At 43.2% G+C, this 25,368-nt stretch overlaps 1 protein-coding gene across 8 annotated transcripts in view; it reads right to left on the bottom strand.

Moving 5' to 3' along the window:
* Positions 1 to 25,368, bottom strand: part of LPP (LIM domain containing preferred translocation partner in lipoma) — a 692,297-nt gene that overhangs the window by 561,396 nt on the left and 105,533 nt on the right. Inside the window, exon 1 of one of the 8 annotated variants that reach the window (XM_082461506.1) lies at positions 17,316 to 17,550. The exons of the other annotated variants lie outside the window; for them this stretch is intronic. The gene's annotated coding sequence lies outside the window, so the exon portion shown is untranslated. Of the gene's footprint in view, positions 1 to 17,315; positions 17,551 to 25,368 lie in introns of those variants that run through there. 8 annotated transcript variants of the gene reach the window in all.

The raw sequence follows: 25,368 nt of genomic DNA, 5'->3' as shown, positions 1-25,368 counted from the left end.
CCACTTGATTAAGCCACCTCTGAATTGCCAGGGCCACCATCTCTTTAGTAAACAACCACAGCAGAAAGTCAGCTCTGAACTGAGACATCTCCCAACAGAGTAACGATTCGAGTCATACTTCGAGGAATAATTTCTGGGAAAGCAGAGGAGGTGATGCTATCAAACAGTGAAACTTAAAACTCCTACTCACTACCTGCCTGGGAGGGAGCAGGAAATGGGGCTGAGGCCCTTTCCCTACATGCTCCCCCTGCCCATTTCTGTCACTCACAGTCATTACTAAACTTAGCGCTTTAAGCAAATGAAAGATGTTTCCTAGCTGCATGGTCTTGGGTAAATCCCCAACCTCTTTGGTCCTGTTCCTAATACACACTTACGCACACATGCACATACACACACACACACACACACACACCCTAGGACCATCCCTTCTTTTCCCTAGTGGGATGGTGACAACGGAAAGCCCCTGTCCTGCTTATCCTGCGAAGTCCCGCAGCTACACAATACCTGTTCATGTGTCTCCAGCCTCTGCACCCAATACTCTGACCAGAACCCTCCACCTCTTCCTTGGGCTTCCTAATTCCCATCCTCCTTCTGCTAAGCCCCACTTCTCCATCCTCACCTGCCACTCTCCTCTGTTAGGCCTGGTCACCTCCACCCTGGACCAGCACTAACTTCTCTGTCCACCACCAATCTCAACCTTCCCCTCGCATCCAAAATCCACCTTTCCCTAACTGAAATACTTCCAGCTCTCCAACAAATGAAAGCTCTTAAAACATCCTTCACTGGACTGGCTGCACTTCTCCAGACATGCTCTGGTTGGTATCCTCCTAAAATCAGCATCTCCATAACTAAGTCTATTCTACAGGTCTGGTTTCTAGAGAGAAACGTTTTGTGCCCAGGACACAGGAAGGAAGTATGGCGCTAAGGGGAACTTCAGTCAACACCTCTGAGACACACCGCCCCACAGCATACATCTCACCACTCCAGAGAAGCTGGGGCAGTGAGGAGGGTCAATCCCCGGGCCAGATGCTGAGAAACACCACCTTGCTAGGGCTTTTACAAACATTGTCTAATCTTTACAACTGAGCATGCAAGGTATATTTAATGCCAAATAAAATCCATTTAAATTGGGGCTCAGAGAGGTTTAGTAACTCAGTCTCACTGAAGTTATGTAAATCATCTTAATTCAAACAGCTACTGGAAACGGGCTCATAACCAAGTCAATACAATTTCACTGAGATTCTCTGTTGTTGAACCATGTCCGGTGCTCTGCCAGATGCTTTGCCTAGATAATCTCAGTTAACATACATAACAACCCCTCCTAGTAATTATTAGTGTCCCATTTTACAGATCTGGAAATTAAGGCCACATGCCACACAATATGTCTCTGGCACATTTAGGACTGGAAGCAGGGGTCCTGGACTTGCTCTTTTTCTCTTTCCTCTGTATCACGCCTCTTTTTCACACCTAAAGTCTCTATCTCTATCTGTGATGTGTTAAACATAAAGCGTTTTTCTATGCATGAGTCACTAGAAGCAACACTCAGTAGTCCATGCAGAATCTGCACTGCAAGTCAGGAAAAGGTGTTTCACAAGCAGCAATTGAGTTAAGATCCCAATAGTGATGGCGGAAGGTGGATTTCTGGAGCATGCCATGTGCGTACAGCCTGACCCTGGACTGTTCCCAAGGGTCAGAGTCACAAAGCAAGGCTGGAGTTTCACTCAGTTTCACAAAGCACACCTTGACTTGTCCACCTCCCCTGTAGCAGGGGAAACCGCAAAGTCTTTTTCAAGAAGGTTCATAACCAAAGTCAGAAATCCAGAGGTCATCACATAAACCACTTTCTCCTCTTCAGAAGGAAATCTTTTCCTTTGTTGAGGAGCACGGGCTCTAGGCGCGCGGGCTTCAGTAGTTGTGGCATGCAGGCTCAGTAGTTGTGGCTCACGGGTTCTAGAGCTCAGGTTCAGTAGTTGTGGCGCACGGGCTTAACAAGAGAAGCCACCGCAATGAGAAGCCCGTGCACCGCAACAGAGAGCGGCCCCCGCTCACCGCAACTAGAGAAAGCCTGCGCACAGCAACGAAGATCCAACGCAGCCAAAAATAAATAAATAAATAAATAAATAAAATTTTTTTTAGAAAGGAAATCTTTTCTGATAGAAGGAAGGTTGATACTCCAAGAACTTGAGAGCTAGAAGAAGAGATGGTGCATCTTGACCTATCTCACTGGGAATGTCACCAGCATCTTAAGCAGACATCACCTTTCCCTCTGCCTCTGGAAAAACAGGATTAAGAAGGAGCCGGGGCGGGGGAAAAGCTGATAGCTGCTCTTAAGAGCTATAGGTCCCTAAATCAGTTCCCAGGAGCCCTTCTAATTCCTTGGGTTAACTGTAGATAACCTTCCAACCCCTCAGGCCTCCTAAGTAATTCAATTTAACACATATCTACAGAGTGCCTAAAAATGCCAGCTACTGAGCTAGGCTCCCAAGGCTCAGAGATACCCGCCTTCTGCAGATCAGAGCTCAGAAACAGATATCACCCATTAAAATACAAGATGGTCTGAGAAAGCATTTCTGAAAATACAAACCATGGGATGGGGAAGGTAGGAGCCAAGAGACTGATTCCAAATGGGAAAGCTGATGTTTCTGAGAAGGCGGAATTGGAGCTAGGTATGGAAGGATGTTGCCTGGCATCCATTGCCAGCCAGGCAGAATGGTCCTCCCTGTGGGATGAAGAGTATGAGCATGGGGTAGATGGGGGCAGGGGGGGGGGGGGAGGAGTCAGGGAGCAGGGGGAAAGGCAGCCTGAAGTCAGATCGGGTGGGGCCCTGTGCAGGCTTATCACATATATTAAGGACACTGGGAGGCCAGAAAAACACAAGGCAAGTCTCATGACAGAGGCTGTGAGCTCACGACTCTCAGGGCACCCCACCAAAATAAAACCTACCCCTCCAAAAAACCAAGGAATGTGCATGTGTACGCAAGCCAACCTCCTAGCATGCCACAGACAGAACAAGGAAAGACATGTTATCACTCACTCATGCCCCAATATGGCCTCTTGAGGCTGGACATGGTACCACAACCTCCAGTGTTAAAGACAAGGAAACAGAAGCCCAAGAAAATATATTGGTGAGACCTGGCAATTCAGAGCTGGAACTGGGTGGCCAAAGCCTGATTCTCCAAAGGCCTATAACATCATGCAAAGTATGGTCACTAAGACCCAATTTAAGCTAAGGACAGAGATTTTTAAAAATGAAAAGAGGAAGAAAGGTAGGAAGGTAGATAACCAGGGAGGGAGGGAAGGAAGGAAGAAAGGGAGGGAACAGATGAGAAGGGAAGGGTAGGTGAAAGAAGAAAGGAAAGTCTCCCAAGGCCACAGTGAGAAGGGAAAACAGTATAGGTACCACTGCCTACGGATAAAGAATGATTATACATAAGTCAAACATAAGGAATTCCTTTAAAAAAACTAAAAATAGAGTTACCGTATAATCCAGCAATCCCACTCCTGGGCATATTTCCAGAGAAAACTCTAATTCAAAAAGATACATGAACCTCAATGTTCATAGAAGCACTATTTGCAATAGCCAGGACATGGAAGCAACCTACGTGTCTAACAAGAGACGAATAAAGAAGACGTGGTACGCATATACAACGGAATACTATTCAGTCATAAAAAAGAATGAAATAATGCCACTGGCAGCAACATGGATGGACCTAGAGATTATCATACTAAGTGAAGTGAGCCAGACAGAGAAAGACAAATATCATACGATATCACTTATATGTGGAATCTAAAATATGAAACAAATGAACTTATTTACGAAACAAAAATAGACTCACAGACATAGAAAAAAAAAAAAAACTTACGGTTACCAAAGGGGGAAAAAGGGTGAGAAATAAATTAGGAATTTGGGATTAACAGATAACACACTACTATATATAAAACAGATAAACAACCAGGACCTACTGTATGGCACAGAGCACTATATTCACTATCTTGTAATAACCTATGATGGAAAAGAATCTGAATCTATAATAGAACTGAATCACTTTGCTGTACACCTGAAACACTGTAAATCAAGTATACTTCAACTAAAAAAAATAAATAAATAAGTCAAACATGGCACTGCAGCTCCAAGTGACTGTTTCAATTTTGATAGTCCTGGTATTCTTTTGAAAAAACAAAGAATGTAAACTTTTTACAAATAATTTTTGAGTTTTTTTTTTAAACCAAGAAATAAATATATATTTATAGCAATATAAATGTACAGGGGAAAACTAGACACATACTAAATTTTTAATGATGGTTCCTCCTTGGGAGAAAAAAGGATGAGGGAGTAGGAAGGGGTTTGGTAAGTTGCAGAAAGGTTCACAAACTCACTCACTCCCTGCATCCTCACCCTTGCAATGTAAGTTTCAAGCTTCTCTACCCATGTTACTAAAAAGTGTGTATTCATTCACGGATCCATAAATTAATCCATTGCCTGTTTCATAATCCACCCTACATGTCTCCATCTTATCTATAAATATGTAAAAGATTTTAAATGCTTTATTAAATTCAAAGGTCTCCTACTACGAGTAACGATAGCAACATTTACTGAATGCTTAATGTGTGCAAGGTGTTGTTTTAGGATTTCACATGCATTATTTCATAGAGTCTTCCTCTGTTCTATCATTAGCCCCACTTTATAGAAGAGGAAGCTGAGTCACAGAAATTAAGCAACTTGCCTAAGGTCGTGTAGCTACTAAGCAGAGGATGCTGGATTTAAACCCAGACGACCTGACTCCAAAGCCTGCCCGGTCTACACTATGTCTATGATTATCACTCTAATCCACCAGCTGATTAACTCAAACAAAAAGGGAAATGGCGAGGTGACCCTGTTCCAGCTCCTCGTGAACACAGCTTCCTTTCAAAGACTCAAAAATCATCTGTCGAAAAAGCAAGTCTAGAATTATACGGGGAATCACAATAAAGTCAGCAGATTCTAGACTCCGGATACTGGTTTGTTTTGGGTTTTTTTTTTTGATAACTGATATCTATTTCCTCATCTCTCACTTCTGGCATTCCTGCTGATTTCCAGGTTTCCTCAGAATTACTGGCAGCCCTTCCACAGTCACCATCAGACGTCCTCTGTATCTTGAGATGCAGTACATGTGGCCCATGAACTTTGAAATCATTTAGTAGAGGAGATTGCTCTCTTGCAACCTTCTCTTCCGTCGAGGACATCAATTTCTTCTTAATGACGTCGATTCTACCCTTCCTAGCTCACAGATCATCCCCTTTCCCTTGATAGAGATGACTGACAGAGGCAGAAAACAGTCATCTGGGCCATTACATCACCCTCCCCAGGTTACAGAACACTAAAGGACTCCCTCCCCTGGAGCCCATTCTCATCCCATCCCTGTCCAAGAAGTAACTGGAAACGACAGGCTGTGATTGGCTGCCAATTACATCATTGCTCTACAGGCCTGATTGAACTCTTAATTAAGTGAATGCCACTTTACTTCCTCACCTGACTCCACGGATGAATAAATAACCACAAAGAGAACAACATGGGGTGAAGGCAGTAATAAACTATAGCCTCTGGCTCAGGTAGGAAAGAGGAAACATTTGCTGGGGTTACCTGTCATTAAGAACGATTTGGTCACCAGGTGAGGACATACAGTTCTCTATATTAAATTAGAGGAATGATTCAAAGGGGACCAGTTTCAGCTGACAAGAGCAAAAAGAAAATCAATTTCAGGTTGCCAGGACAACTAGACTTTTCCTGCAAGAATAAATTTGATACAGCCCTAAAATCTGACAACTAAATGTTTCCTCACATTACATCATATCCCCAAAACGTTTGTTGAACCAGTTAGATAATCAAGCCTACTAATTACTTTCTACAACATCCATAAGACACAGGATTGATGCTCTTGGCTCCAGTCTGGCTTTCCTCTAGCAGCTCCACTCAGTACCTTAGTTTTACAGTGAATGAGGACTATGTGCTTCTTCAAACAAATCTGAAGGCTTATCATTGTCAGGTTGTCCTTGGATCCTGGAAAAGGGAAGGTGAACACCTTTTGAATATACATCCCCTAATGGCTGAGATCTATACCCACGTTCCCTGTCGTATCATTCACCAACTACCTCTTCCAAAGAAGGGGTCCAAAGTCATAGAATTATATTTAACACAATGTTGGATCTAAAGGGACTTGGGAGATGACCCTTGTTTTACCAGAGAGTGAATCCAAGATACAGATAGGCAAAGCGATGGCTCAAGGTCAATACAGATGGTCAACAGCCAAGTCAGGACTGGAATCCAGGTCCCTTGATAATGGCTTCTAGGCAATTTCCTTAAATAGCTACCATCATTCCACCTCTGCCTTAGAGACTCTGGGAGCTAAAGTAAAGTCCACTTGGTCTCCTATTAATCCTCATGAGGCAATGACCCCAAATGGCCTCATCCCAGGAGTTCAAAGTCCTGACCCCAGATCCAATAATATCTGATGAGATGAGCCTTCTCTATGCGTTTTATGTTCTCAGAAGGTTGAATATCAACTTACCTCCAGGGGCTATTAAAAACAAGAACAGCTAATAAATCACTGGAAAGCACTTTGCAAATGTAAAGTAATACAAAAATGCTAAGCACCAATAATATAAGTGCCCCAGGCTGAGGCAGGTCCCTGGAGAGCAAATGATTTCAAGGGGCTGGGCTGTGCTCACCATCATCCACCAGAAGATGTGAAGGCCGCGCCTCCCTCCAAATTTCACTCTCTTTTCTTAGACTGCTCCCAAAATCTCAACTATACCTCTAGATATTATTATAACATATTGTATTATGATGGATATGCAGGAGGGTACTTGCTATCAGTTCATACGGTCATAGAGTCTTTGCTAAGTGTGGAGAAACACTGAAAGGAGATCAGAATCCAATAGACAGGAAAGTAAATGTCAAGCTGTCCCTCACTGGTGATAAACCAAGTAAACCATGAAAAACAATGAACCCATTAGAAGGTACCTGTCAGCAAATTCAGCCTTGAGAGCCAATGTAGAATCTGATGAGAGGTCAGAAGAATAGAGCGCTCTGGCTACAGGTGCCAATGGGAGAAAGAAGTGAGGACAGAGCATTCCTTCCATCCAATACCTGGTCCTTGACTCTCATAAGCAAGGAGAGCAGAAAAGGGCGGGAGAGGAAACCAGGGGCGAGTAGAGTAATTCAGAAATCAAAAGCTGGTGCCTGAGGGATTTGACTTCTAACCCAAACCCTGTCATCACATTTTGTGTGATGTTGGGCAGGTTACTTAAATCTCTCTAAGCCTCAATTTCCTCATCCATCCAACATAGATAATACTACTACCTACTACACTGGCTGGCTTTTAGGATTAAATGAAAGGAAATATGGAAAGCAATTTAGTCAGTGCCTGACATTTAGTACATGTGCAATAAACATGAGTTATCATGCTAACCAGAGAGACTGGGGGCTGGAATCCAGCACAGAAACAAAAGGCAAAAAGTAAAGCATGGGACTTCCCTGGTGGTTCAGTGGTTAAGAATCCACCTGCCAGTGAAGGAGATACGGGTCTGAGCCCTGGTCCGGGAAGATCCCACATGTCGTGGAGCAACTAAGCCCGTGCGCCACAACTGCTGAGCCTGCGCTCTAGAGCCCGCAAGCCACAACTACTGAAGCCTGCGCGCCTAGAGCCTGTGCTCTGCAACAAGAGAAGCCACCACAATGAGAAGCCCGCGCACCGCAACAAAGAGTAGCCCCCGCTCACCACAACTAGAGAAAGCCCGCGCGCAGCAATGAAGACCCAACGCAGCCATAAATAAATAAATAAATTTATTTTTTTTAAAAAAAGTAAAGCATGATGTTAGAGGTCAAGATCATGGGAACAGAGAAGAAAAGCTCTATCCTACCAGTTCTACTTTGTATCTACTAGGGAGTTATCATGGTCGCATTCCCAAATATCAGATTTAGGGGTAGATGACAATAACCCAGAAATGGTCAGGCATCTGCAAACCTCAGACTTGAGTGGAAATCCAGAAGCACTTGAGAATTCAACCACTTGATCAGTGTAGAGGTCAGCTCTCTGCATTTGAGCCACTAAAATCTAGGATTGAGTAATAAATGTGGCTCCAAGAGTCTCACCCCAAAACAAGAAACAAATTTTAGTTTTTGTAAAATGCTCCCCCTCCCACCCCCAGTTCATTTAACAGACTTTAACACACATGGACACAGTCCATGCTTCCTAGGGAGGTAAGAAATGGGCACAAGAACCATGAAATTAAAGAGTAAGTCCCATTAAGTCAAGCCCAGATAAAGAGACATGAGACTTCAGAGAAGCAAAATAAACTAAATTTACTGAGTTTCTATTCTGGCAAAGATGCATGATAAGAATTGAGAGGAGAGAATCAAGGAAGACTTCCTGAGAGAAGCCCCTATGAGCTGATAATCTGCTGGAGCACCTAGGATTTGGGGCCACATCCATCTCTTCAACAGGATCCTGACAATGCAGTGCTGCTGGATGGGCAACCAAAAGCTCCAGAGCCACCAGCCACCCTTCCCTCCAGGTTCCAATTGGCAGCATGGGCATCTACCCACCACTCCATGCCTGGAGGTGAAGCAGGAGCACGGGGAAGCTACGGTGTGAGCACAAAGTTGGGAGCAAGCCAGCATCAGGGCTCATCTGCTGCACCCCCATGTACAAAGCACAAGCAGACATAAAGAGGAGACAAAGAAAGGAATGAAGAAAATACAGGCTTCTCGGTCAGACAGGGTGAGAGAATAAAGGGTGTTGAGTCAGGTTATGAAGAGAAAAAAAAAAATGAGAGACAAGAGAAAGAGTAGGAGGAAAGGGCAGAAGGAAAGAGCTGGTGTGTTGTTTGTGGTGTTTATTTGTTTAAGCATACTTCTGCCCAGTCATTTTTGTAAAAATCATACTTGTGTTAAATCCTTCAAATGTTAGCTTGAGAGGACTTTGTTTTATGCGCTGACCAGCACTGAGAAGAGTTCCTGGAATATAGTAGGTGCTGAATAAATATTTACTAATTGAATGAATAATGCTCAGCTACAGTGGGTCACTGTTGCTGAGAAGAAAGAGGCTTTGCAAGTCACCAAGAAAAACAGCAAGATTCTGTTTATACTTCAGTTCACTCACTTTCATAAGGTGGGATAACACAGGTGAAAACATAGTTCATGGTTCCTCGTGGGCAGTCACCGTATATTCACCAAATCTGAATCAGACTGACCCACGCTTCAGGACAAAGGAAAAGCCGGCCGTTCCCTGGATGAAATCCCTCTTATACTGATGGTTCAAAGGCAGGACGGGCCCTGACCATTCCACTGTCTCCTTTGGAGAAAGGTGCCATTTTCCATCACTTGAGAATACTCATGGTCTGGAAGTAAAATAGAGGTGACTACAGACTCCGTAAAAGACATAACAGTTGAGGAAGAGGACAGGATCCAGAAAGGACTGGATTTAAGCACGGAATTAAAGCCTTGCCTATCAATTAAAGACTTGCCTATCAATTTTCATGATGTTCCTTCGATCCCTCTCCTAACGATAATTGGAAGGCTTAATTCCTAGCCAGTTTAGAAAGTAACTTTGCCCACAATGAGGAATATACAGTGACTTGAAGATGGAAACACTAATTGCAAAATGATGAAAGGGGTCAACACCAACCATTTCACTCTACCACCATAAGATCTATCAGAAGTTTCTATAGCCCGTTATTATTTATTACACATGAAGCATTTTCTATCTGCAAAGTGCTTTGGAATCGTGTTTTATGAGTTACTCAGCATTCTTAAATCTAAACACAGCTAAAGCCCTAGCGGAGGGGGGTTAACCCCGTGATTTATTTATTCATCACACTCAATGGGTCCATACAACTCCTCCCAATGACTGAACAAGTTGAGGAAGGGGAAAAGAAAGCATGAAAACTGAGAAATCCAATCAATCCAATTCTTTTGTCAAGGCCCCCTGGCACTGGCAGTAAGAGGTACAGAAATATATCTGACACAGCTCCTGACCTCAAGGAATTTATAGTCTAGGGCTATCTGAGGGGATCTTTATGCTCCCTTCCAACTTGAAGAGTTTGTATTTCTAAGAAAGTATAAATAGTTTTCAAATACCATGTGCAGAAACATGTTCCTACATGATCCAAAATTTGAGCAATTATACAGATATAATTCTGGTCCCAAAAATGGAGTTGAAAGAATACAATATGGGCTTATTTCCCCAATTTTCACCTTCCAGAATCAAGATAAGCAGCCCCAAATCATGTAAGAGGAAATTTTAGGAGAAATGAGAGTTAATAATTTCTCTCAAGAGCAGTCAGCCAACCCAAGGAACTTACTCTAAGAAGAAAACATAAATTTAAGAGAAGGATTCCATTTTCATAAAGCCACCTAACAGATGAATAAATTAACACTTATGGAAGTTACAAACAGTTTGAGTATTTCTCTAAACATTAAAGATCACAGTGTTTGGAGCAACTACCCCCTACAATAAGAGATCGCATGAAGTAGTCAAGTTCAGTTGGACATATCACCTGATGAGAATAACAGAGGAGGGACTGATGGATGAGAGGAAAGATGGGGTATTCTACACACATTTTAAAGTCCTTCCCAACCCTTGGTTTATGATTCACTTCTACAGATTAGCATCTAGCACTAAACCTGGTACATATTAAATGTTTGATAATTTTTAGTTCTTTGCTGTCTTAAGTAAATGAAAGTACACATGCAAGAATGAACAGTCCCAAACTAGAAATCCTCAGTTCTGTTCCCTGTCATAGTGCCCTAGTTGAGAATTCAGCTGTGAAAGTGAACTGACTGTCACACCACCCTACTCATCACCAAGACTGATTCACCAAATATTATGGCTCGCACAATTCACAACTAATTAAATACCATCTTCTACCATCCTCTGATGGGGGAGGTGGGTGTGTACGTGTGTGTGTGTATGTGTTTATCCTGACTTATTGGATAGGCTGAAGCTTCAAAAAGAAACACAGTGCAGGCATAAAAGCACTAGACAAATCTCTGCCATGCCATCTCTTTACCCTGCGACACTGGGCAGCCTCTTCAACTTTATTTGAGCATCAGTTTGCTCTTAAGTAAAGTGAGGGTATATTCTTTAGCCTGCCACCTCACCTATGAGGATCTGATGAGTTAATGGGTATGGAAAAGGGTTAGTCCACTGGAAAGCCCTGTAGAAACCTACATCACATATCATACTCCCCGAAGGATCAGTCACAGCCAATAAATTATTACTGTTTATATGCTTGGTCTTCCCTGTGGTTTTCTCATAATAGCACCAAGCATTTGTAACCATTACAATGTATGCTTTCTACCAAAGCAGAAGATACACTGTGCTCAGTTTCCTTAAATATCCCCTAACTCACTGGTAGAGTCTATCACAGAGGCTCAGGATCCTGACTCATTCTTCTCAATTCCACTCCAGCCCCAGTTACGCTGCCTGGTCATCGTGTGCAGTCTCTTCTCTTTTATACACACACCTACCTCCGTGGCACCAGAGGGCTCGAAGTCAAGATGAAGGGCACCCATGCAAGGAAAGGCTGCTGAAGCCCCCATTCCCCAACCCAGAACCATCAGTTGGAACTAGACTGTGAAGGGAGTTGAATGCCTTGCTAAAAAATTTGGTCAAAATAGTATAATGAGTGGGAACCCACAGAGGAGCCATCCTGCCTTTGTTCTACTGGACGTTAAGGAGGCCTGGTCAGAACTCTGTGCAAGTTGATGAGCTCAGTATGACTGGGGATATGAAGTAGGAGCACTATGAGAGATGAAGCAACGATCTGGAAATATGTTCAATTAAATACCTTCCAAGGCCCACAAGCATTTCACTTTCCAGATGGAGAAATGAAGGCCTAGAGACCTGAAGCATCTTGGACCAAGTCACAAAGAAAGCTCACGGCACAGGTGCCAACAGAACACAGACCTCTTAGCTCCCACTCTCTCTGGAGCAATCGCTCTCTGCTTTCTCAGTACTTGCCTGTCTCCTCCTCCACCACCTAGGACTTGGCGGCTCTGCAGGAGCATTTATTGGTCCCATCGGAGGGGCCGTCACAGCAAGGCAGAGCGGCGCCGGAGCTGAGCCTCAGCAGGGAGAAAGGGGCTCCCCTGGACACCTGCTGAACCACCGTGGGCTCCTCCAAACAGCACCTTTCCACGACCGCTCAGCGTGCTGGTGGGCATGGGCTGCCATCAAGACAGGAAAGCCCGAGGGCTGGAACGCTTTGTCAGGGAACAGAGAAGGCTCCCTTTATCTCAATTGAGCAATGAGAGAAAGAAAGAAATCACGTCTGGTCTCATAAAGTAGAAATGACTGCGGTCCTCTCGAGGGCCAAAATTTGGTATTTTTATTTCTTCTTAACCTTCTTAACATCTGTGACAGGCCAGTGACTCATACAATTACTAACTGGAAAGCCAACACCTCAATTTCACATCCCTAGTTCCATTTCCCGAGGTGTGAGGAAGTTTCTGGAGCTGCCTCCTACCAATGCCGTTTCTCCCACAGAGGAGATGGAATTTACAAAAGACGCAGACAACTGATAAGGCCATTACAAGGCTGCATTTGCTAAGTGCACACCTGTTCCTACAACTCTGTGTTGGGCATACCTGAATTTCTTCTCCAACAACAAGAGGGACCAGCAGAGGGGAAAGACCATGAGGGTGCAGTAAATGCAACCATCTCCACCCTCAGCAAGAAGCTATCTGCCAAGTGAAAGGCTAACAACGTGTCCAAGTTATATTTAAGGAAATCACAAAGAAAAATTCAAGACCAGGGTTTTTATTTTGTCTTTTTAAGTTCAAACCACAGAAAGTATTTGGAAGAATTAGAAACTACTTTCTGTGGGGAATTCCACAGGAACTGGAAAATCTCAGGCAAAATTAGAACCAAAGACAACAGAAATAGCAGAGATCTCAGAGATCATCATATTCAGCCCTGTCACTCTGACATTGAGAAAAAACAAGCCAGAGAGAGCTTCACAGCTGGATGGCGGTCGTGTTGGGCTGAGTACCCACATCTGCTGACTCCAAGAATAATTTTTGAGTCCTCATTCCTTGCTAGCATTGACTTCAACACTGACTCCAAATTAAACCTACATGTGACCAAAAAGAAAAGGGAAAATAAACTGTTCCCTGTGGCAGATGCTTGGAACATTGGCTTCTTTCTGAAAACGTCACAGTTTCATGTTCTGCAGAAGATGGAAACCAACGAGGGTCCTGTTTTGTCAGTTGCGAACGCACACTTCTCAGGAATGCATTTTATGTCTGGTATTCTCCCTCCGCTCCCTCACCCTGTTTCTCTTTTGGCCATATATGGAACTGAGCTCCAATGCCTGGGTCACAGAACTCAGGCCTCGGGTATGAAAGCAATCTGCTTTCTGAGCTGTTTGTCTTTACTGGAAATTCGATGAATCCATCTAGGAAACATTTACTGAAATGCAAAAGCCAGGGAGAATTGATTCACACCCTGAACTTGGCACAGAGAAAAAGATTTTTCTTTTGCTCACCCAAAGGTATGCTAACCAGATTCTGTGGAGAAAGTGACAAATTTAACAAATGTAAGAGGGTCTCTTGCTCAAGAACTCTGTGTGTGTGTGTGTGTGTGTGTGTGTGTGTGTGTGTGTGTGTGTGTGTCTGTGCGTGCGCATGTTGACGTGTGTCTTGGGGGAGGGGAGGATAGTTGTCCTAACACAAGAATTAGAAAGACAAAATTGACACTGAAAAAAGCAAGACACCACCAGCAAACCAATCAGAATATGTATTAGGCATTCATCTTTCCTGATACGACTTAAGTTACCTCTTCATGCGGTGTCTGACTTTCAAACTTTGGCAAATGGCATTTCAGAAGCAGAAAATCTCTTTGAAAACTGGCATTACCTGCAATTATCATTTCAATTTAAAACAAGCATTTACTGAGCATCTATAATTCCCAACAATATTTTTGAAAGGACTTATACGAAGAGAATTCAATAAGCACATTCCCCGGACGTGTAAACTTAGGACAGAAAGATCAGGAAAGAAAAGCTATTTTGAGTGAGGGGGAAACCAAGGGCCCAGGAAGAGAAATGACTTGCCCAGATTACAGGTGCACAGATCAGTAATTTCCCGTGGTGAGCACATAAAATCTAAAAGGAAAGGAGAAGAGACTGCATAAAGATGTTACAAGCTCCAAGAGCAGAGAGAAAATGGCCACCTGTTAACCCTCAACAGTATGCAGCACTCACTGTAGCGTGTGGTCACCCACAAACTCGCCTTGTCGTTTTCAAGAGAGCACTTTTGGTCTCCCTAGTGAGGACCAAGGATGGGCAGAGATCACATCCTCTATGGGAAAGGCCTCTGGAGGCAAGCAGTCCTGGTTAGAATACGAGGTCCATTGACTCTGTGAAGAGGAACCTTCAGCAAGTTACCTGTCCTCTCAATATCTCCAGCGATTCGTCTTCAAACTGGACATGATCATTTCTACCTTATACGGTAGCTGAAGAGATTAAATGAGCTTTTTACAAAGTGTCTCCCTAGCAGTGTTTGACACATAAATAAGCACTTAATAAACAGTAGCTGTTAGTAGCATATTCAGTCATAATTCCTGCTACAAGGAGAAGGAATACTTTGGTACAATGGTATGAGTCACGGAGCCTAAGGTTCACATCCCCGTAATTCTTCCCAACCTGACTGTGAACCGTGAGCCTGACTCTGATTCCACATGTATTACCTCGTTGAGTCTCCTTTGCATCCGCATTATTGTGAGGCTCAAGTGAGATCTCAGCTAGAAAAAAAGCTCTTTAGAAATTGTCTTGCAATGTGAAAATGTAAAGTATGATCATAAAGGTCAGAACCTTCTTTGGGGAATAGTAGAGTGTCATACGATTGTAGGTACTGCATAAGTATCAATAGAGAAATGAGAGATGGCCCGTGCTTTACTTTTCTGCCAAAAAGCAAATACAGCATTTAAAAAAAAAAAAAAAAAGGTTTCCTTAAAAATGGCTTGCATGCCATGTTACTCCTCTCATAATGTTCCTGAGACAGAGGCTGTGAGCCCAACAATGGTGGCAAGAATTGACTGAGATGACTGCTCAGTGCAGTGCAATGACTATTTATGAGGTGCTGGCCAGGGCAGGCACAGGTCCAGGCCCAGGTGAGGAGGCCTGGGGGCTGAGCAGCCCCCTGAGAACAATCACCGGAAGTGAGCAAGCCAAAAGGCCTTCAAAACGTGGGATTTCACAGCCAGTGTAAGATCAAGTCTCCCTCTGGGCCCATCTTCCTCATCTGTACAGGTGCCACGTTCTCAACCTTGAGAGATGTCCAGAAAGGCAGAAAGCTTGAAGAAGCCAGAACCATGGTCACCAGGGCTGCCAGAAGTCTTGAAGCACCTCCACTACAATGGTTTTCAAAGCGCGTTCCGCAGAGGCACAGAGCCCTGGACGATAACTTGGCCCTGGATAGAAGCCTGTTTAACCATTTAAGAACAGCATCACCATATAACTCTACTTTGGTTATTCTATATTCAGGTATCTTCTGCTTCTCGAAAGTTTTCTTTATAGCACTTTGCTTTTATGAAAGACCTACATTACATTTGTTTTCACTAACCAAAAGAAAGCCGAAGAGGATTTTCACTTTACTCCATTTAGGCTCATAAAACATTTTATACGAACGCTCTACTTCCGGATAGCAGCAGGGGAAACCTGCATTGGGATTTCCCATGATATTTCATGAGGGGTTTAAAAAAGAATTCCATGAAGAGAAAGGTTCTGAAAACACCAAGGCCTAATGAGTCTACTGTCCAAGGTCATACGGCCAGTTAATGTCTGGACCACACAGACGTTTCTTGGATGAAGGCCTGGGAATGAGGGGCTAATAAGAAACAATCAGAAGGGGTTAAAAGCGCTCCAGAGAGCATGCACTGCAATCAGAGAGGTCAACTTGCCCCACCCCTCCCAAAAGGCTGGAAATCTCTAGAAAGATTTGAGAAGCAAAAAGTGGAGGATCATGGGAGCCAGAAGGACAGGTATCCCGGGTCTGGGAGTTCCTTAACTTCTGTCCTCCACGCTCATCTCTGGGTCTTCACACCCAGGTGAGCCACCCTGGAAGAAAGCTCTTCCTGCATGGTGGCTGGGCCCTGAAGGAGAAGGGCGAAGCTGGGAAAGGAGAGCACACACTTTTCTCTCTGGCTCTTCAGATGGCACTCTGGCAGCTCGGGTTAAAGTCCCTCTTGGGCGCCAGTAGACTTGAGCTTTGCATTCCTCCACCTTTCCACGGGCCAGATAGGAATAAGAGGATCCACGTCAACCCTAGAGGAGTCTGGCGAAATCGCAGGCAGGACTCTCCAATCTGCTTAGTAACGGCAACAGAAAGTGCTAAATTAGTGAGTCAAGAAATATTTCTGGAAGAGCTATTCAACTGGAATGCTTGGAGATCCACCCGCATTGCAATAACTCGATCTGTCCTCATCTTTTAGAACACCCGTGAGCCTGGGTTTAAAAAAGGACTTCACAGCTCCAGGGGCGGCCAAATAAATAAATAAACACATAGAAAGCTCTCAGTGGCTGATTGAAGTTATTAGGGAGAAAGTTATGCTCTCAATAAGGATGCGATTTCCCTCTCTCTCTCTCTCATTTCACATCTTTTCCCCAACCACTTTTGGTAGTGAGCAATTTGTCATGCTTCCAAGGGAAGCGACGCAGTCTCCTGCACGGCTGAACCATCTAAAAAACATATCATCTGTCTCTGCGGCAGAAAGCCCAGTTGGAAGAAGCAAGTTCTGTGCGTTCAACTAGAAAACACTTCTTGTTCTCACTGTCAAAATAATTCTGTATTAAACTTCTGGGATATGTGACTAATGTGCTTGGAACCTTTTAGAGCGACTGGTTTATTTATTTTAGGGAGGGGAGGGCTGCTGCTCCTGCTGGGGGTGAGGAGAGAAGAAGAGGAGGAAAAAGGATGGGAAACCGTGAAGAACAGGCCCAGGGTCTGCTCGGACCTCACATCGGCTCCCGGGAGCCGGCCCTGCCACACTTCATTATCAGAAGCCAGACAAGGCCCCAGGCCAGGCCGGAAGAGGAAAGAAAAAAGACATAGAAAGACAGGCAGTGCACACTTCCCAGAGTCAAGGTTGCCTCACAGTTCCTAAAAAGACTCGGAAAATTAAAAAGTAAAAGCAAAGTAAAACACACACACGCACCGGAGTAATCCTATCACAGCTCTTTCTAAAACTCATAATCCCTCCCTTCTGCTTACAGGGAAAAAAAAACCCAAACATACAGGGGGGTGGAGGATTTACCCCTTCTATGGTTCCTCAACTCGGCAGCCTGCCACTCCCCATTCTTCTCTGTCTTCCCATGCCTCTGCTGTTCCCTTTGTCTTGAAGACGCATGTCTCTCTTCCTTGTGTATTAAAGTCCTAGCCATCTTTCAAGACCTTTCAACACCACACCCCCCAGTGAAGCTTTCCCCAGCAGCAGCACACAGCACGTCCAGGAGGTGATCATCAGTTGTGGGCAAACCAATCTACCTACTCCCTGCCCCCCCCTTCCATCCCCAGAAACCAGAATCCCCACAGCAACCACAGTGCGCATGTGCGCGCGCGCACACACACACACACACACACACACACACACACACACACACACACACACACACACACACACACACACACACACACACACACACACACACACACACACAGCCAAGCCCTTGCAGTCAGAAGTCCAATTTTCCTATCTCAGCATCCCCCGCCAATAGCTTGAGGCCTGCATATGCCAAGCACTCAGTCAAGGCAAGCCCATCACTGAAACTTGGTGCCTTCCACACCAAAGCATCTTTAGCAGTAAACTCGAGAGACCCAAAAGAAAGAAAAAAAAAAAAAAAAAAGTCAGCTGAAAAATCTTCAGGAAAAGGCCAGGAATTTGCTCATGTTAAACCTCTAGAATCAGCACTTGAAAACTGCCCTGCTCACTTCTCAAATCCCGTTGTGTGGTCAGTCTCCTCTCCAGCTTTGAGTCAGAAAGTGGGTGGAAGTCTGGGAAAAGAAATGAGGAGGGGTGGCAGGAGGGGAAGCTCCCAGTGGGAAACAGATCAGGAAAACAAATCTACAACACATCATTTTTATAACTGCAGACTGAAATTATCTGCTTGCCTTGTGTTTTCGTTTTAATTTTCCTCCAGCTTCTCATTTGTAATACTTACACGATTTAAAAAAAAAAAAAAAGGAAGAAGGGAAGAAGATGTTTGGAAGTGAAGAATAGGGATGGGGGAGTGACCAGGACAACGAGGAAAGAAAGAGCGAGTTAGTCTGCTTAGGCAGGCCCTCCCTCTGAACTTTCTCTCCAGGGAGCTATTTGGCAAGAGAACTTCAGAAAACAGTTTTCACTTTCCTTCTCCAAACTCCACCTCCCTCCCCCACCTCATTTTAAAAATCAGCTCCAACCTCCTAAAGAGGGAAAGGAAAAGTGAGAGTCAATTCGCTTCACATTTTATACCACTTAAGGAAAACCATTTCTTGGAGCGATTGCTTTACAGTTCAGAGAATAACCTTCTCTCTCATCCCGTTTCTCTCTACTTCTGCAGTTTTCCTTTCATTCCTGTCTTTTTGCCCTTCTTCAACTTTTAAGGGGTTCTCTGCCCTCAGAACTAGCCTCATCCTCCTTCCCATTCAAAATATCTCTTCTCTCTCCCTCTCCCTCTCTCTCTCTCATTTTACAGATAGAACAACACACACAGTGTTGTTCCTATTTTTTTCTATCTGTAAAATGAGAAGTTGGTTCTATTTTCAACACACACAGAACAACACACAGTGTTGTTCCTATTTTCTTGCCTTTATTAGAAGGTAATAAATACCCACAAAGTGGGACTTTATTCATTCATTTATTCAATTTAAATATAGCTTAATAAGAATTCTGCTCTCAAAGAGCTAATATTCTAGTAGGGGAGATCAAACAAACCCATCCAAAACTGTAAAGCAACGTCGATGGTGATGTGTCAGAGGGATGGCAGAAGTGTTGGACCTCCCCCAGCTCCAAGAACCGTGGAAGCCTTCCTAAATAATGCACCTGGCACACGACAGAATCTCTAAAAAATAAATCTGTTAAGGGAATAAAGAATATGTGAATTAGTGAAGAAAGAAATGGATAAAGACGCATTTGAGCCTGGCCTTAAAAGGATGATTAAGATTTGGACACACATGGAATGAGAGAGCCAACATGTTAAAGTTAAGGGTCACAGCTGCACAGAGGCAGGAGAATGAGGGGACCGTCTCAGGAATGACCAGAAGTCTAGCACAAAGGGGAAATGCTATCAGTGGAGGAGCTGGAAAGGTACCCGTTTAGTAAACAAAGAAAGCACTTTCTATGTAATGCATTAGGACCTAGTCACTGGTAAACCTTTACAAATCCTAACTCATTTACTCCCCAGAACAATCTTATTGCCATTTTACACATAAGGAAACTGAAACACAGGTGCAGTATCCTGCCCAGGTCAGAGTGCTAATTGGTGGTGCCTGGCTGCCAAGTCTGGCTCTTAACTGCTACATTATTACATCTCCATATTGTATCGGTGTCAAGGATAGATCACAGAGGGCCTCAAATGCCAGGCAGGAGTCCATGCTTTGTTCTGTATGCAAAAGGAAACAACTGAAGGTTTGGGGAGTTAGAATAATAGGGTCACATTTAGAGAGAATGAATAATTTGCATGTGTGTATAAGACTTATTGGAGCTCATGAATGAATTACAAACTAAGATGAATCCACCTCAACTTCACCCCCTGCCCCACCCCCAGTCAGTCATGCTCATCCATCACTGTTTCATTAAGTACACAAGTTGAACAGGATACGCAGTCATTTTTTTCTGTGTACACTCAGACCCTGAAATTTGATTGAAAAAGTCTGTTCCCATCTGCTTTCTGGGCCCAGGATTCCGTGCAGCCTGCCGTAGAGGGAGAGCATGTCTGCAGTCAGCAATGAATGGCCTCTTGGTCCAGCCAGAATGCTGCGAGAGGCAGCATTGTACATGTATTGAATAGTCACAAAAATAGCTCTGAGAAAGGACGAGGGGAAAAAACCTGCACTCTTTAGAACTGACGTGTTTTTCCTTTTCTCTTTCCACCACTGCTTCTATGACCTAGTAAGGAGGTATCACTGTCGAGTAGGAAGAGCACTGGACCAGAATTCAGGAGACCTGGGCTGAAGTGTCGATTGCCACTTTTTTTTATGTGATCTTGGACAAGTTCTAGGCCTCAGTTCTCCTATCTGTAAAATGAGAAGTCGGTTCTCAACAAGAGTGATCATTCCCCTTTGTGTGTGCGTGTGTGTGTATGAGGTTAGCCTGTGTCAAAAGAGATGAATGTGCATTTTGGTTGAAATACAGTACTTTTTAAATCTCAAATGCTTTAAAAATATTATACAAAGTAGAGCTGAGAACTAGATTGTGGAGAGTGAGTTCAGGTAAAAAACCTGGGGTCACATAGCCAAACAGAATTCCACAAATAAAATGTCAAAGTAGTGACCCGTCAAGGGTGGGATTACAAGTGGTTTTCTTTTTTTTTTTTTACACTTTCCTCCACATTCTAAATTTACAACATGAGCACATGTTAACTTTTACCAAAAGAACCACTATGTTTAATATTAATTTGATTATTAATTAATTTTAATAATAACCGGAATCATACCTGCAGGGAATATCGGGAGAGTCCAGAAGCTCACTAACAATGCGAGTGCAGTCTTCATTTTGGTAAATGAAGAACAGAATAGAGACTGTCATGACTGCCCCTGGGCCCCCTGCGCACGTGCCACCCACCCACCCACCCACCGCAGCACATGCGGCTTCCGGGTGTGCGCACTTCGGCCAGGCTGAGACCCGGAGGGCGGAAGCAGCGTCTCCGGCTCTGGTTAACGCCTGCGCCGAGCAGGGTGCCAGCCCCATTCTAAATGCTTAGTCATGTGATATCACTCGTATGTGGAACCTAATTTTTTAAAATGATACAAATGAACTTATTTACAAAACAGAAACAGACTTACAGATATCGAAAACAAACTTACGGTTACCAAAGGGGAAACGTAGGGGGGAGGGATAAATCAGGAGTTTGGAATTAACATACACACACTACTATATATAAGATAGATAACCAACAAGGACCTACTGTATGGAACAGAGAACTCTACTCAATATTCTGTGATAACCTATATGAGAACAGAATCTGAAAAAGAATGAATATACGTATATGTATAATTGAATCACTTTGCTGTACACCTGAAACTAACACATTATAAATCAACTATACTTCAGTAAAATTTTAAAAAACTGAAAAATAAAAAATAAACGTTTAGTCAATATGTCCTCAAATAACAAACGACCTGGTTTAGAATTACTACAGGAGTAAAGCTGATAATATCCAATTATATCTAAAGAACTTTTTAAAATCATGAAGCCATAAAAAAGGGGGGAAGGGTCATTTTAAAAGACATGTAAACAACCGCCACCACAAAAAATCCAGGCTCTTCTTTCACGGAGTTTAAACATGAGCCTCCCTCACCAGTGAGCCTGCAGGGGATATTCTGTAACTAGGTCACCGGATTTCACTCTATCACGGTAGACCTCTCCAAATGTTCACCAAAGCTACCAACATCTCATGAGGTTAATTTTGGACAACTGCTGAGTTGAACTAAAAGTAACACATTTACTCAAAAAACATTCAGGGAACGGCTCCAATATTCTCGGCACAGCAGAGGACACCAAAATTAAGAAGCTTCCCAACCCTCCAGAAGCTTACAGAAGGGGAAGAATTATACACACGCATAAATAAGAATAGCTCAAGGTACAATGTGATAAGTTCTAAAAGTGCTCCCACTCAAAGCAGTGTGGGGTTCTAGGAAAGAAAACGTTATTTCTAGCCTCTGGGATGAGGGTCTGAGGTAATGTTCCAGCAGGACGAGAAGGGAACAAAGGCAGGGATCGGGCAGACCCTGGTCCAGGGTACAGTTCAGCTGGCTGGAGCCCAAAGACAGTAAAGAGTGGCCTTAATTCCAGAGTGAAAGACTGGCATCAGATGATGGGGAGAATTCTGAATGCCAGCCTGGGAGGATGGGTGTACTTCCACCAGAGCAAGATGCAGTGCCTCTGCGTGCATAGTGATCTTGTCAGTTGAAGCCAGTCTTTTCTACGTAGTAGTAAATTCAATCAGTAAACAAAAGGTAAAGAGGCTACATGTAAACATATATCCAAGCTAGTGTAAATAAGCCACAATAGGCTCGGGAGTAAAATCGTTGGAAGTAATTGTAAATACCCCACAACTAAAAAACACACGCCTTCAAACGCTGAAAATCTGGTGCCGGGGTGGGGGGAGAGAACGGATTAGGAGGGGAGGTGGCAAAAGTCATGGCTCTGTCTTTTGGTTGCTCCAAAGTGGCTCATTCCCGTCCTCTAAGGCCACTGATTTCAGTATCTGTGTCTGTTCCCGTAACACCTTCTCCAAAGTCTAAGCCACCTCAAAAAAGCATGAATGCTTTGGATGAGTAAATTCAACCTCTCAATGGAATGATAACATCATAAGACTGAGGGTTCACTGAAGTCAGAAGAAAACATACCACGTCAACAAAAGAGTAAAGAGAGGGCTTTTCTGCCCCTAAAGCATTGATTTTGCCTGGACACTAGAATCCTCTGGAGTACTTATTTTTTTCAAATGCTGATACCCAGGGCCCCACCCCAGTCCATTTAAATCAGAATGTCTAGACGGGGGACACAGGCATGGTTATAATTAAAACCCCAGGTGATTTTAACACACAGCCAGGATTGAGAGTCACTGCTGGAAGTTTGGATCAAATGTTCAAAGGAAAGCAAGACAGCAAATAAATGAAAAGAACTGACTGGCAGCCCAACTCAAGCAGCACAGCAATCCCAACCAGGCACCAGCTCCTTGTCAAGGAATCCTCCCTCTGGTTGGGGAGTCCAGGGTGAGCTCTTGGCGGGGGGAGGGGGGTCAGCTTTTCCCGGGGTCTGTCAGCGGATGCCTTCTAGAGGGTCATCAGCATCCTGTAATTAATGAAGGTATGTCCCCCACATCAGAACACAAGTCAAGGACACCAGGGCAGCAGGAGCCAGCACTGGCTCATGTAAAGTTCTCCCTCCCACAAAGAGGAGTGTGCGGATCTCTGTTTCCAGACTTCAACGCCGGGGCAGTGTGGACGTGGGGCTAGAGGCTTTGCAGTTAGGTAAATGCTGACTCTGCCACTTTCTTCGTGAACTTAAGCAAGTCCTTTCATCTCTCCAAGCCTATGTTTCCTTATTTGTAAACTGGGAATTAGAATATAAGCCTTGCATGTCGTTTTTCTTCTAAGGTTAAGAATGCTGTTTGTTTGCAGCAACATGGATGGACCTAGAGATTATCATACTAAGTGAAGTAAGCCAGACAGAGAAAGACAAATATCATATGATATCGTTTCTATGTGGAATCTTAAAAAAACTGATACAAGTGAACTTATATCCAAAACAGAAATAGACCCACAGACATAGAAAACAAATTTATGGTTACCAAAGGGGAAAGGGGCAGGGAGATAAATTAGGAGTTTGAGATTAACATATATACACTACTATATATAAGTAACCCACGAGGATCTACTGTATACCACAGAGAACTATACTCAGTATTTTGTAATAACCTATAAGGGAAGAGAATCTGAAAAAGAATATATATATATACACACACACACACACACACACATATATATGTATAGCTGAATCACTTTGCTGTACACCTGAAACTAATACAACATTGTAAATCAACTATACTTCAATAAAAAATAAAATAAAATAAAAATACAGAAAAAAAAAGATGTCTGGTACATACTAGATGCTCACTAAATGACAATGAATATATTATTATCATTATTGAGCAAATAAACCGACCTGAAATTGCCCCCAAAATTGTATTCCATGACCACACCGTGAACTGAAGACAAAAATAAGAAATATATGCGGCAGACAACCAATTGCATCTCATACACCAGGAAGAAGTATTATTTGCACTTCCAGTGACAACTAAAAACCAGCCTGTTTAAACTTAGAATGTAATTTATTGCCCTCAGTCATACCTGTCAGCAAATACAAACTGGCCAGGACTCCATTAGTCATCAAGACTCACCTTTCCTCTATTCAGCCTTTATCACCCAACAGAAAGACAAAGCTGAAAGGTCTCCGGAGAAGACATGACCATCAGGCTCACTGTGCAAGCGAGAGAGGAAACCAAGGCTGACGGGGGACACACAGCGTGTAAGGAGCACGTCTGTCCTCAAGAAGGTGGTCAATTTCAATTAAACTTAGAAGCTACTGATGTTCAGAATAGAACTGTAAACACACCCTAATTAATGAGTTTACTAACACTTCTTCTCATAAGACAGGCAGTATGGAAATTAAATGCCTTACTCTATGTGTGCCAGGAACAGCTCCAAAGCCAGGACTAAAAGCCAGGTCTGGGGGATTCCAAGCACTGGAATGGAGATGGGGTCAAATGTTCAGGGTCCTCCACCACCTGATCCTTAAGGATCAGGGCCCCCCCCCACCTGATCCTTAAGGATCCCCAGCAGAATTAATAGATGGCGACCATGGAAACCATTTGTAAACAAATTAACAGTAGATAAATGTGAGGAATTTGTTCCAGTCTGACCTGGAGACACCTACATGTTGTCTCTCAGTACAAAAGCATAAAAAATCGACTGATAGAAGATTAGTACCCATTACCCACTTGGGCCAAATGCCAAATAGCTGAGTGTTAAAAATCAATACTAAGCCAAAACTGAGACTGAAATCTATTACCATCATCATCTAGATTTCCTTGATACAAGAATAAATACAAAATTTCTCTGTGTTGAAGATAATTTATCAATTATTTGTTGTGCATGATTGTGGAGGTCTTCCTGATCATGAAATGTTCAGGGGACAAAGTTGGCAATCTTCCTGTAATTTATCTTTTAAAAAATTAAACAATTCTTAAATAGGACTTTTCTAGAAAGATTCATGGCCTTACGTAAAATTAAATACTGAAACTTAAAAACAGTTCCTAATAGTCACTCTTTTTAATTATGAATGCATTCACCAACCAATCCTATAATGACTCGAATTATGATATAATTTAATCTCATAACAATGCCTCTATTACAATTTATATTTTTATAAACACTTATTAGCTAAGAAAGAATATGATGTTCTTCCCAAAGTTACCTCGCTAATGTACCCTATTAACTAAGATTTCACTAATCTAATACTAGCATTTACTATCAATTTATTTCCCTAATTGTTTAACAATTCAAAAGTTCTTAATAATTATTTTACCCATAAATTTAACAGCTTTCACAATCACCATTAAATATTG

The sequence above is a fragment of the Balaenoptera physalus genome, assembly GCF_965194825.1.
Source record: "Balaenoptera physalus genome assembly, chromosome: 4".
NCBI lineage: Eukaryota > Metazoa > Chordata > Mammalia > Artiodactyla > Balaenopteridae > Balaenoptera > Balaenoptera physalus.
The sequence above is the reverse complement of the archived record's forward strand: the minus strand, read 5'-3'. Positions and strand labels throughout refer to the sequence as shown.